Source organism: Sus scrofa, chromosome 10 (assembly GCF_054392235.1).
Source record: "Sus scrofa isolate SSC_HxYL_T2T_F1_AM1 chromosome 10, Sscrofa_HxYL_maternal_Yorkshire_Landrace_v2.0, whole genome shotgun sequence".
Lineage (NCBI taxonomy): Eukaryota > Metazoa > Chordata > Mammalia > Artiodactyla > Suidae > Sus > Sus scrofa.
The window spans coordinates 3,473,140-3,484,136 of record NC_139392.1 but is presented as its reverse complement, the minus strand read 5'-3'; the positions used below and the strand labels follow the sequence as shown (position 1 = coordinate 3,484,136).

Genomic DNA, 10,997 nt, shown 5'->3' with positions numbered 1-10,997 from the left:
TTGGTCCTAACCGCAGGTTTCTGTTTTTAGGCTGCAGCTTGGAAAATCATGCCATTTGATTCATGTCATGGAAATGTTGCGGCTATGTATCATAAACTCTGAAAGAGAGTTTTGGTAAATGAAAACCACTTTATAGTCTGTTTGAAAGTTTGCTGCAATCTGTTTGGCACACAGGTATGGCTGTGCATGTGTGCGTGTGTTTGGAATGATGTTTTCAGAACTTGTATTTTCATTAAGAAAACAATATGCTGTCTTCTAAATAATTCCTGATCTCCCATAAGGAAGACACTGTTCGCCTCTTACACGTGCAGCTTTAAGGGCAGCGCCTTGCACACAAAAGTGGCTCAAGAAGAAATTCTTTAAAATCTGAATGAGTGGGAGGGATGGCCAAGGCGTCTGAGGAGGAAGACGCTGAGCTCCTGCCACGCCACACCCAAACCACAGCTCTTACAGAACAAGTATCTATGAGAATGACCTCAAGACCCACAGCAAAGATCTTCCACCCCCAAGAACATGAAGAAGGAACTCCAACGAGGTGACTAGGAGGAGCAGAGAGACACAATACAGGCAGGAGCAATACCCCCTGGGGTCCGTGACCCACACATGGGACCAACATCCCATTCAAAGACCTCTCCAGGGAGCAAGGGGCCCGGCCCACGCTGGGCTCCTCAGCCCAGGGGTCCTGCACCAGGAGGACGAGCCCCCAGAACATCTCACTGGAAGCCAATGAGACTTAGGTCCGGGAGAGCCAGGGGCTATGGGAAACAGACACTTCATCCCTAAGAGCATGTACAAAATCTCAAATGTCTGGAGTCCCAGTGGAGAGGCAGCAGGTGGAAAGGAGCTTGGGTCAGATGCCCGTGCTGATCTTGATCTTGACCCCAGAGAGACAGGAGCCGCCTGGGACTCCCCCTGGGGGACGCAGATGCTGGCCGAGCCATTTAAAGAGCTTATTCTACCCTGGTAACACCGGGCTAGCAAGCGCCACTTTGGATCCTCCTGCTTGTCTATGAGCATTGGGGGTGTCTCTGCCCATGGGCTGGCCAGCGCAAGGCCCTGGGGCCACACAGACAACTGCTCAGGGAACCAGCTCCACCCACAAGGAGCTGGCAGCAACCCATTTCCGAGCACGCAGCCAACCACACAGAAAGCTTACCTCGCTTCTCGGTCGGCCCACCATCCCCACATGAGAGAGGGCCTTGCATCCAACTGGACTGGGGGCAGTCAAACCTACCTGTGCAATCACAGGAGTCGGCCTCCCCACCACAACAGAAGGGCACAAGCAGCCCACATAGGGGCAACTCGAGAGCACACAGACCTGGAGACCAGAGGGAGTGAGCTGCTGGATTCGCCAGGATGACCCTACATAGTCCAGTTCCCCGAGACTGGGGAGTGTAACTGACCCAACACAGAGAATGAACACAGAAAACAGAAAGAGGAGACAAGGGAGTATCTTCCAATAAAGAAATAAGATAGGAGTTCCCGTCGTGGCGCAGTGGTTAACGAATCCGACTAGGAACCATGAGGTTGCGGGTTCGGTCCCTGCCCTTGCTCAGTGGGTTAACGATCCGGCATTGCCATGAACTGTGGTGTAGGTTGCAGATGCGGCTCGGATCCCAAGTTGCTGTGGCTCTGGCGTAGGCCGGTGGCTACAGCTCTGATTCGACCCCTAGCCTGGGAACCTCCATATGCTTCGGGAGCGGCCCAAGAAATCTCAAAAAAAAAAAGACAAAAAAAAAAAAAAAAAAGAAAAAAGAAATAAGATAGAATCTCAGAAAAAGAACAAAACATGGAGTTCCCACTGTGGTGCAGTGGTTAAGGAACCTGACTAGGAACCATGAGGTTGCAGGTTCGATCCCTGGCCTTGCTCATTGGGTTAAGGATCCAATGTTGCTGTGAGCTGTGGTGTAGGTCACAGACAAGGCTCAGATCTAGTGTTGCTGTGGCTGTGGCATAAGTCAGCAGCTACAGCTCCGATTTGACCCCTAGCCTGGGAACCTCCATATGCCACTGGTGGAGCCCTAAAAAGACAAAAAATAAATAAAAATAAAAAATAAAACCTTGTCATTTGTGACAACATAAGTCAGACAAGGAAAGAAAAATACCATACGATATCACTTAAACGTGGAATCTAAATAAAAAAACAAATGAGCAAATATTACAAATCAAACAGACTCAAAGATACAGAGGACAAACTGGTGGTTGCCACTGTCAGAGGAAACGGCCCTGGGGGTGGGGGTGAAACAGGTGAAGAGGATTGAGAAGCACAACTTCCACTTATAAAATAACTAAGCCGCAGGGTTATAAGACACATGATCAGTAATATCGTAATAACTTTTATGGGGACAGATGGTTATTAAAACGATGTGGTGCTCATTTCATAGCATATGAAGGATCAAATCACCAGGTAGTATACATGAACATAATACTCATAATTTGTATGTCAATAAAATAAATAACAGCTTTTAAAAGTGAATGGATGAATACACGATTGGAAAACGGGAAAGGAGATGAAATATCTCCAGTCCTGTTAGTTACAGTTCGAAAGCTGCCACGCAGAGAAGAAACAGGGCCACTTTGTCAGGGGAGCAGTGATCCAGACTAAAATCAACTTCAGAACCAAATGCGAGGAGTGGCACTTAACTGGACTTTGGTTTTGGGAGACAAAAGCAGCTGCATAAAACAACATGGTATAACCAGGGAAACGGCTGACGATCCAATTACATTAATTTATAATGGCACCATGATTATGTAAGAAATCATCCTTCCTTTGATAGGGACAGGGACGTACTTGAAATAAATAGGATATTCATTGTATCTTTTTTTTTTTTTTTCCTTTCTACAGCCTCACCTGTGGCATAGGAAGTTCCTGGGCCACGGTTTGAATCGGACCTGCAGCTGCAGCCTACATGACAGCTATGGTCATACTGGATCTGAGCTGCATATGTGACACTGGATCCTTAACCCACTGAGTGAGGCCAGGGATCGAACCCGCATCCTCATGGACACTATGTCGGGGTCTCAACCTGCTGAGCCACACAGGAAGTTCCTATTTTAAAATATCTTAACAACAACAAAAAAATGAGAGGAAAGACAGCCAAAGGTTCTGATATATGTATATATGGTGTTAAGAAACAAAACTCAACCTAGGAAATTTAAAGATCTAATTGGCTTTGTCAGCTGATTCATGAATTGGGCAGGCTCCCATCTAGCACCTAGAAAGGCCCTCCAGGGAGTGGTACAAATGGGAGGTTTGCAGAAAGGAAGGTGCAGCAAGGACGTCATTAGCCGCAGAAGAGAAAGGGTTATTTTGAGCCAGGCCATCATCTTTTTGGGGGGGGAGGGAATGGCAAGGCTTTTATCATGCAAACTGCCTCTTCTGTCTCTGGGGGCGGTGGCGGGGTGGGAAGTGGAGAGGAGAGGACCCCTGCAACAGCTGACCTCACTGGTGCATGGCAGAAAACTCCAGACAGGCGGATGAATACTGCATTTCTGGGGAAGGCTGAAGTTGTAATTAGTGTGGGCGTTACACCTAGGGTTGCTATCATGGGCTTGAGCACAATGATGCCTTTCGGGGCCTGTGGTTTTTCTCTGTAACAATGGGAAAGAAGCCTCTGCCTACAACGGTGCCTTACGTAGTTTTAAAACTATTCTATGATCTTGGAGGTTTACGGTCCGCAGGTGTAATACACATGCCTTTTTCCTCTATGGAGAAATCCAAGGACACCTTTTAAATGACACCAACCTTATTTTCCAGTATTTTTTTCAAACCTTTATCTTTCTAATTCACCGTACCTGAGACAAATCAGCCTACGCACTATGCAGGCTGTTCACATCCCTCTCTCCGCTTGGAGTAGCCTTTACTCTGTGACAACCTGAAGGTGCAGGTGAAGCTTATCTAGATGAGGAAGCAGGCTCAGCAGGAAGTAATCGTGCTGTTCTATCATGCTACCGACTTGGTGTCAAGACACTGGTGAGTACCGGGCACCATCGTGGATGTTTTTAAACCCGCACGACTCCAAATTCATACCTCAAGACATTGGGATGAACAGGTAGCAGTAGGAGTCAAGAAATCTGTATGTTCAGTAAGTTTCCAGGTAATTCTGATGCAAGTGTGCTAAGGACTTCACGCTGAAACAAATATTTGTCTACACATACCTTTGAACCTTCCTCATGGTTTGGAATACATGTTTTTTTTCCAGCATAGATGTAATAAACCTTAAAAACAAAAATCACAACTTACGGTTTTCATACCCCCCCAAGAGTTTGGCACAGTATACTGTCCCATATAAAGCAATATTAAATATATATACATACTAATATTATTATAAATATATAATATTAAATATTTGTTACAAAAAAGTGAGTTAGTAAGAAATCCTAATTTTTCACAAATATTTATATTTCTTGAAATAGTGTCCCATTGATTTTTTTTTTTAATATTTAAAGCTGCTGTACTAGTACCCCTAGTTTTTTGGGGGTTTTTTGTCTTTTTGTCCTTTTTAGGGCCACACCCATGGCATATGGAGGAGGTTCCCAGGCTAGGGATCTTAATTGGAGCTGCAGCCACTGGCCTATGCCACAGCCATAGCAATGCCAGATCTGAGCCACGTCTGTGACCCACACCACAGCTCATGGCAACGCCAGATCCTTAACCCACTGAGTGAGGCCAGGGATCGAACCCGAAACCTCATGGTTCGTAGTGGGATTTATTTCCGCTGCGCCACGATGGGAACTCCACCCCTAGATTTAACATTAACTTTGTAATACAAATAACTTTATAACACAGACTTTATGTCATTGTTGGTACTTAGGTGGCTTTTTTATACAAAATCATATAATACATATTGTTCATAATCATAAAATATATTATTCTACAAAATCATATAATTATTTTTTTTACTTTTCAGAACCTTTAATATGCTGATATAAAGTATGAATCAAAAAAGATCATTTATGCTGGGCATTTCTCATACTTTACTTTTTTTTTCCTTTTTTATTACTTAATGAATTGTATTACATTTACAAGTGTATAACAATCATCACAACCAAATTTTACAGCATGTCCATCCCAAATCCTCAGTACATCCCCCCACCTCCCAACCTGTCTCATTTGGAAACCATAAGTTTTTCAAAGTCTGTGAGTCAGATCTGTTCTGCAAAGAAGTCCATTCTGTCCTTTTTTTAGGTTCCACATGAAGTGAAAGCATTTGATGTTGGTGTCTCATTGTCTGGCTGACTTCACTTAGCATGATCATTTCTAGGTCCATCCATGCTGCCCCAAATGTCCTTATTTCTTTCCTTTTAATGGCTGAGTAATATTCCATTGTGTATATGTACCACATATTCTGGATCCACGCCTCTGTCAATGGACACTGAGGTTGTTTCCATGTCTTGGCTATTGCAAATAGTGCTGCAGTGACCATCAGAGTACATGTGTCTTTGCGAGTCGTGGTTTTCTCTGGATAGATGCCCAGGAGTGGGATTGCTGGATCAACTGGTAGTTCTATGTTTAGTTTTCTGAGGCGTCTCCATACCGTTTCCCACAGTGGCTGCACCAATTTACAATCCCACCAACAGTGTACTAGGGTTCCTTTCTCTCCACACCATACTTATTTTACTTATTTCATACTTAATCCCCTTTTCACAGAATATAGTTAAGGATATACAAGTGTATCTATACATATGAACAAACTTAAAGAGAACAGTTTTAGAGGAATTCAAACCAAATAAGATGTGATTTTAAAATATTATCAATGCTAATCCACAGAATGGGAGAAAATCTTTATACATGGTATGTATGATAAGGGAGTTGTATTTGAAAAATATGTAAAAAACTACCACAAATTAGTAATGAAAAGACAAATAAGAAAAACAAACCGAGGATCTAAAAAACTGTTTTTCCAATGAAGTTACACAAATGATCAATAAGCACATGAAGTGATACTTGACATAATTAGCCATCAAAGGAATGCAAATCAAAGTCACAATGAGATACCATTTCACACCTACCCAAATGACTACAATCAGAAAGCCAGGTAATAACGAGTGTTATTGAAAGTGTGGAGTAATGGAAAAACACATACGCTGCTGGTCAGAATGTAAAATGATGCAATTGCCTTAGAAAACGGTTTGGCAGTTCCTCAAAAGGTTAAATAGAGTGTTATCAAATGACCCAGCAATTCCAGTCCTTAATGATTATACCGAAGAGAAATAAAAACCATAGGTGCATACTACAACTTGGACATAAATGTTCATAGCAATATTATTCGTAATAACCAAAAAGCGAAACACCCCCAAATGCCTGTCAGCTAACAAATGGCTACATAAAATTCCATACACCCGTATAATGGAATATTATTCAGCAAGAGAAAGAAATATGGACTCATGCTACAACATGAACTTTGAAATACATCAAGTGAAAGAAGCCACTCCCAAAGGACCGCATATTACAGGACCCATCTGCATGAAATACTCAGGACAGGCAAGTTAGAGAGAGGCAGGAGATTGCTGGTTGCTCAAGGTCAGGGAGAAGGTTATGAGTGGATGGCAGTGAGAGTTACTGCGAGCCTCTTTATTTCAAGCCACTTCCATCTCTCCTTGAGGAGTCTTCCTCTGTATTACTGAGTTTCGTAGTCAGTCCTACAGAACGTAAGCTTTTCTTCTTTCATGTGAAAACAATGTATGATTTTTAATGTTCACATTTATAATTTATTCCAGAAATATACTGTTCTACCAAAACCATATAATTATAAACAATGAGCAATCCACCTTTCACAGATTTTAGTTTATTTTTTTATTTTTATCTGTATTTTTTGTCTTCTGTCTTTTTTTTGGGGGGCCGCACCCGTGGCATACGGAGGTTCCCAGGCGAGGGGTAGAATCGGAGCTGTAGCCACTGGCCTACACCACAGCCAAGGCAACGCGGGATCCGAGCCAGGTCTTCAAGCTACACCACACAGCTCACAGCAACGCCGGATCCTTAACCCACTGAGCGAGGCCAGGGATCGAACCCGCAACCTCACAGTTCCTAGTTGGATTCGCTAACCACTGAGCCACACAGGAACTCCAGCAGGACCTTGTTTTGATCCATCTTACACAGAACCGTTTGCATCAGGTACCCTCTAAGTACAAAGAACGTTGAGTTTTCCCATCACTTGATTCATGAAACGAAGGTACCCTCCATTCTCAATGCTCCTGTTATCTCCTGTGCCCTGTGACTCTGATGTGCTCAGGAGTAAAAGTCTCTGTGTTTATCTTTGGGTTTGTTGGGTTTTTTGAACAGTAAATCAATGTTTTCATTAAACTGGGGAGGTCTGGGCCATTATTCCCTCCATTTTTCTTTCTTTCTAGCTCAGCAGTCAACCATGGAGTTGGACAACTTAGGCTCCGAAGTTGTGACTCTCTCCGGAGGGCCTGGTGCTGGGAGGGTTTCTCTTCAACTTGCAGCTGCTTTCCCAGTCCCATCTCCAATCCTGGCGTCATCAGTGGTGAGGCTGCCCTGTTTCCACCGCAGTCTCCCACAGTCACACCCATGGGAGCTGAGTACCACCCTTGGACCAAAAGCTGCAAACCCACAATTCCTAGCCATTCCAGCTACAGGTTTTCAAAACCCCTTACAGACACATGTTTTAATGTACTTTTTAATGGCTTGCAATATCTTTCTATAGATTTGTAACCCAATATTTGACAGCTGCCATCGGTAACTATTTTACTCTGTCCTTAGCTCTATTCTTTTTCGAGCTACCGTTTATCATGGCTAATACATGCCGAAATATGCACTAAAAAGTTACATGAGATAAGCTTACCTAGTATAACAATCCCATTAGATTTACGTTAAAACCAAGATCAAACAGGTCAACTAACTCATCCAAGGTCACTTAACTACTAAGTCTAGGATTAGGAATTAAACCCAGATCTCTAAGACTCTAGCATTATTTGGGGATCCATTGTTTATAATTAAATAATGATGATTGTTTAATGCCCTCTTACTGTGTATCTGGTACGATATCAAGATTCACTAATTCTAATTAATACATTCATTCCTCACCATAAGCCTATGAAACTGGTATTACTGCCAGCCCATTTTACAGATGAGAAAATTCAGCCACGGTTTAGGTTGTCTGAAGTGACACTGGTATCACATCAACAGTAATATCAACAGTTCTGATTTAAATGTAGGTCAACTTGCTCTAGACTCAGGAACAAATTAAACTTTCTAGAATTGTAACAAGATAAAGTGTACATACCTATAAAGATAATTGGCTATAACTTCCTAAACTGTGAACTGTCATAAAAATTACATCAAAATAACAACAACAAAAAAAAAGACAAAAAAAAAAAAAAAAGGAGTTCCCGTCGTGGTGCAGAGGTTAACGAATCCGACTAGGAACCATGAGGTTGCGGGTTCGGTCCCTGCCCTTGCTCAGTGGGTTAACGATCCGGCGTTGCCGTGAGCTGTGGTGTAGGTTGCAGACGCGGCTCGGATCCCGAGTTGCTGTGGCTCTGGCGTAGGCCAGCGACTACAGCTGCGATTCAACCCCTAGCCTGGGAACCTCCATATGCCGCGGGAGCGGCCCAAGAAATAGCAACAACAACAAAAAGACAAAAAAAAAAAAAAAAAAAAATTACATCTGCCCTGCCTCATTCAGCAGCTGGAATTAAAACAGAGAGTCTTATAAAATAATAGAATGTCGAGACTTAGTCATATACTGACATTAATGTCAATTAATAGGATTTTCAAAACAATAATTCTTTCATTCAAATAAATAGACCTAAAAACATTCGCTAAACAAAGACTTGGGTTTAAAATCTGTAACAGGTGAAACTTAAAAAAAAAACCTTTTAAGTCCAAATGATATACATTTATAAAACTGAACACTTTTTTAAAATCTGTAACAGGTGAAACTTAACAAAAAAACCTTTTAAGTCCAAATGATATACATTTATAAAACTGAACACTTTTTTCTTAAGTATACACCAAAACAAATCAGCTATTTAAATACTGCTTCTGTACATAGTTTTTCCAAACACAAGCACCACCATAATCATTATCATGACAAGTACAGCCTTCTTTTTAAAGCTTGTTTTTTATCCGGAATTTTACATATTGACTTTTCAGTTGGACATTTAACTTCCACTGTTAATTATGAGTCACTTCATAAGTAATGATAATCGGAACCAAATTATTGTCATCTGACTTAATTTTATTAAAACAAAAAAACTGTAGTCACTTTTGAGAAAGTGAATTTTAGGCAGCAAAGCTACATAAGATCAACTATTTATGTAAATCAAGATCTAGAGAAATGACAATGGTCTTAAGGTGACTGCTAAATTTTTATTCTCCTAGAAGAGATTCTTCAGGTAACTTTAGAAACCCCCCTCGGTGAGTTACCTGTCTCAGGTGACTGTTTTCCTAGTGTTCACATAGCAACAGTTTTCTTCTTGGGATTTCCCAAAATGAAACAGTCACTGTTTCCTCTGCTCTACCCAAGCCCGCAAGGCAGACTGCGATGAGATAAATTATTTCTGTGACTGCCAAATGCTTTTGATTTCCAATAAGGAAGTGGCGGATGGAATTAGTAAAATGAGTACAAAGCATGATAACACATTGGGAAAGTATTAGCTACGCTTCTTGGCCCAGTGCCCTCCAATACAAAGTCAAAGCAGGCAACCCTCTGAAGAAATCAACTCCACTCATTTCTTCCTGTAAGAAAACCCAAATCATATCAATCAGGGCACTTACTCCACGTAAAGTAGCTCTGATGGTCCATTTTGTGACATGACATTTAAAAGGCAATGCAATGGGTAAGACTTCCTTAAGTTGGGAGTTAGCTGAAGTGACTTTGACTCTTCCGTCTCATTTTCTGCCACATATCATTCTTGCAAAAGTACCTGCTAGCAACACGTTAAAAAAAACCAAAAAACATTTTGTACTTCAAGATGTCTTCCCAGCCACTGAAAAAAAACTATGAAAATAGTCCTTCAAGCCAATTACTTTCATTTTCCTAGAATGTCTTACTCTCAAAAAGTTGGCAACTCATCTCCAACAACAACCAAACAAATTACTCCTTCTAGGAGTAATTTCATTTCAAAAATGGCCTCTTGAATTTGAAGGTCCTTCTAGATTCAACGAATAGATCTCATGTCTGGGATGTGGACAGAGGGACAGAACAACGAGGGACGCGTCCTTTCTGAGCAGAGGGTATTTCTCGGTAACCTCTCCAATCGCACAGCTCGGGTGTGGGACTCTGAGTTCTCAGCTCACTCCCCGGGCTGACACAGGACCTATGGGGGAAGACTGGTTTTGCTTTGGACCTCTTCGCCACTTTATTCGCATTCAAGGGGGTAAAGCTTGAGGGTTTTGACTATTTCTGAAACATAACTTAAAAGGAGACAGAACGGAGGAACCCAGAAACAGCGGGTGGTCAACAGGAGATACCGGACCACACTGCAAAACAAAACAAACTGCTCAACTGGAACCAGCACATCCCACAGAGGAAACCTCCATCCGTGCTCCAGTAAACAAAGGCCGAGTGTCTCACTGTGTCATCAGCTTGTCAGGGATTCTTAGTTTTGTGTTTGTTTTTTAACTTTATGGCTGCACCCACAGCATACAGACATCCCCAGGCCAGGGACTGAACCCGAGGCACAGCTGCCATCTATTCCACAACGGAAGTGATGCCAGATCCTTTCGCCCACCATGCCAGGCTGGAGACTGAACCTGCACCGCCTCAGTGACCTGAGCCACTGCAGTCGGATGCTTAACCTACTGTGCCACAGCAGGAACGTCACCAGAGTCTCAGTAGGTTTTTTCTGTTTTGTTTTTAATTTTTTTTTTATTGTTATTTCCCCAATACAACTGTTTTTCTACTGTACAGCATGGTGACCCAGGTACACACGCATGAACACATTCTCTTTTTGCACATGATCATGCTCCATCATAAGTGACCAGACATAGTTCCCAGGGCTACAGAGCAGGATCTCATTGCCGATCC

At 42.4% G+C, this 10,997-nt stretch overlaps 1 protein-coding gene across 6 annotated transcripts in view; it reads right to left on the bottom strand.

Moving 5' to 3' along the window:
* The window catches only part of LOC102166310 (uncharacterized), a 671,646-nt gene that overhangs the window by 467,119 nt on the left and 193,530 nt on the right, over positions 1 to 10,997 (bottom strand). The gene's annotated exons all lie outside the window — the stretch shown is intronic.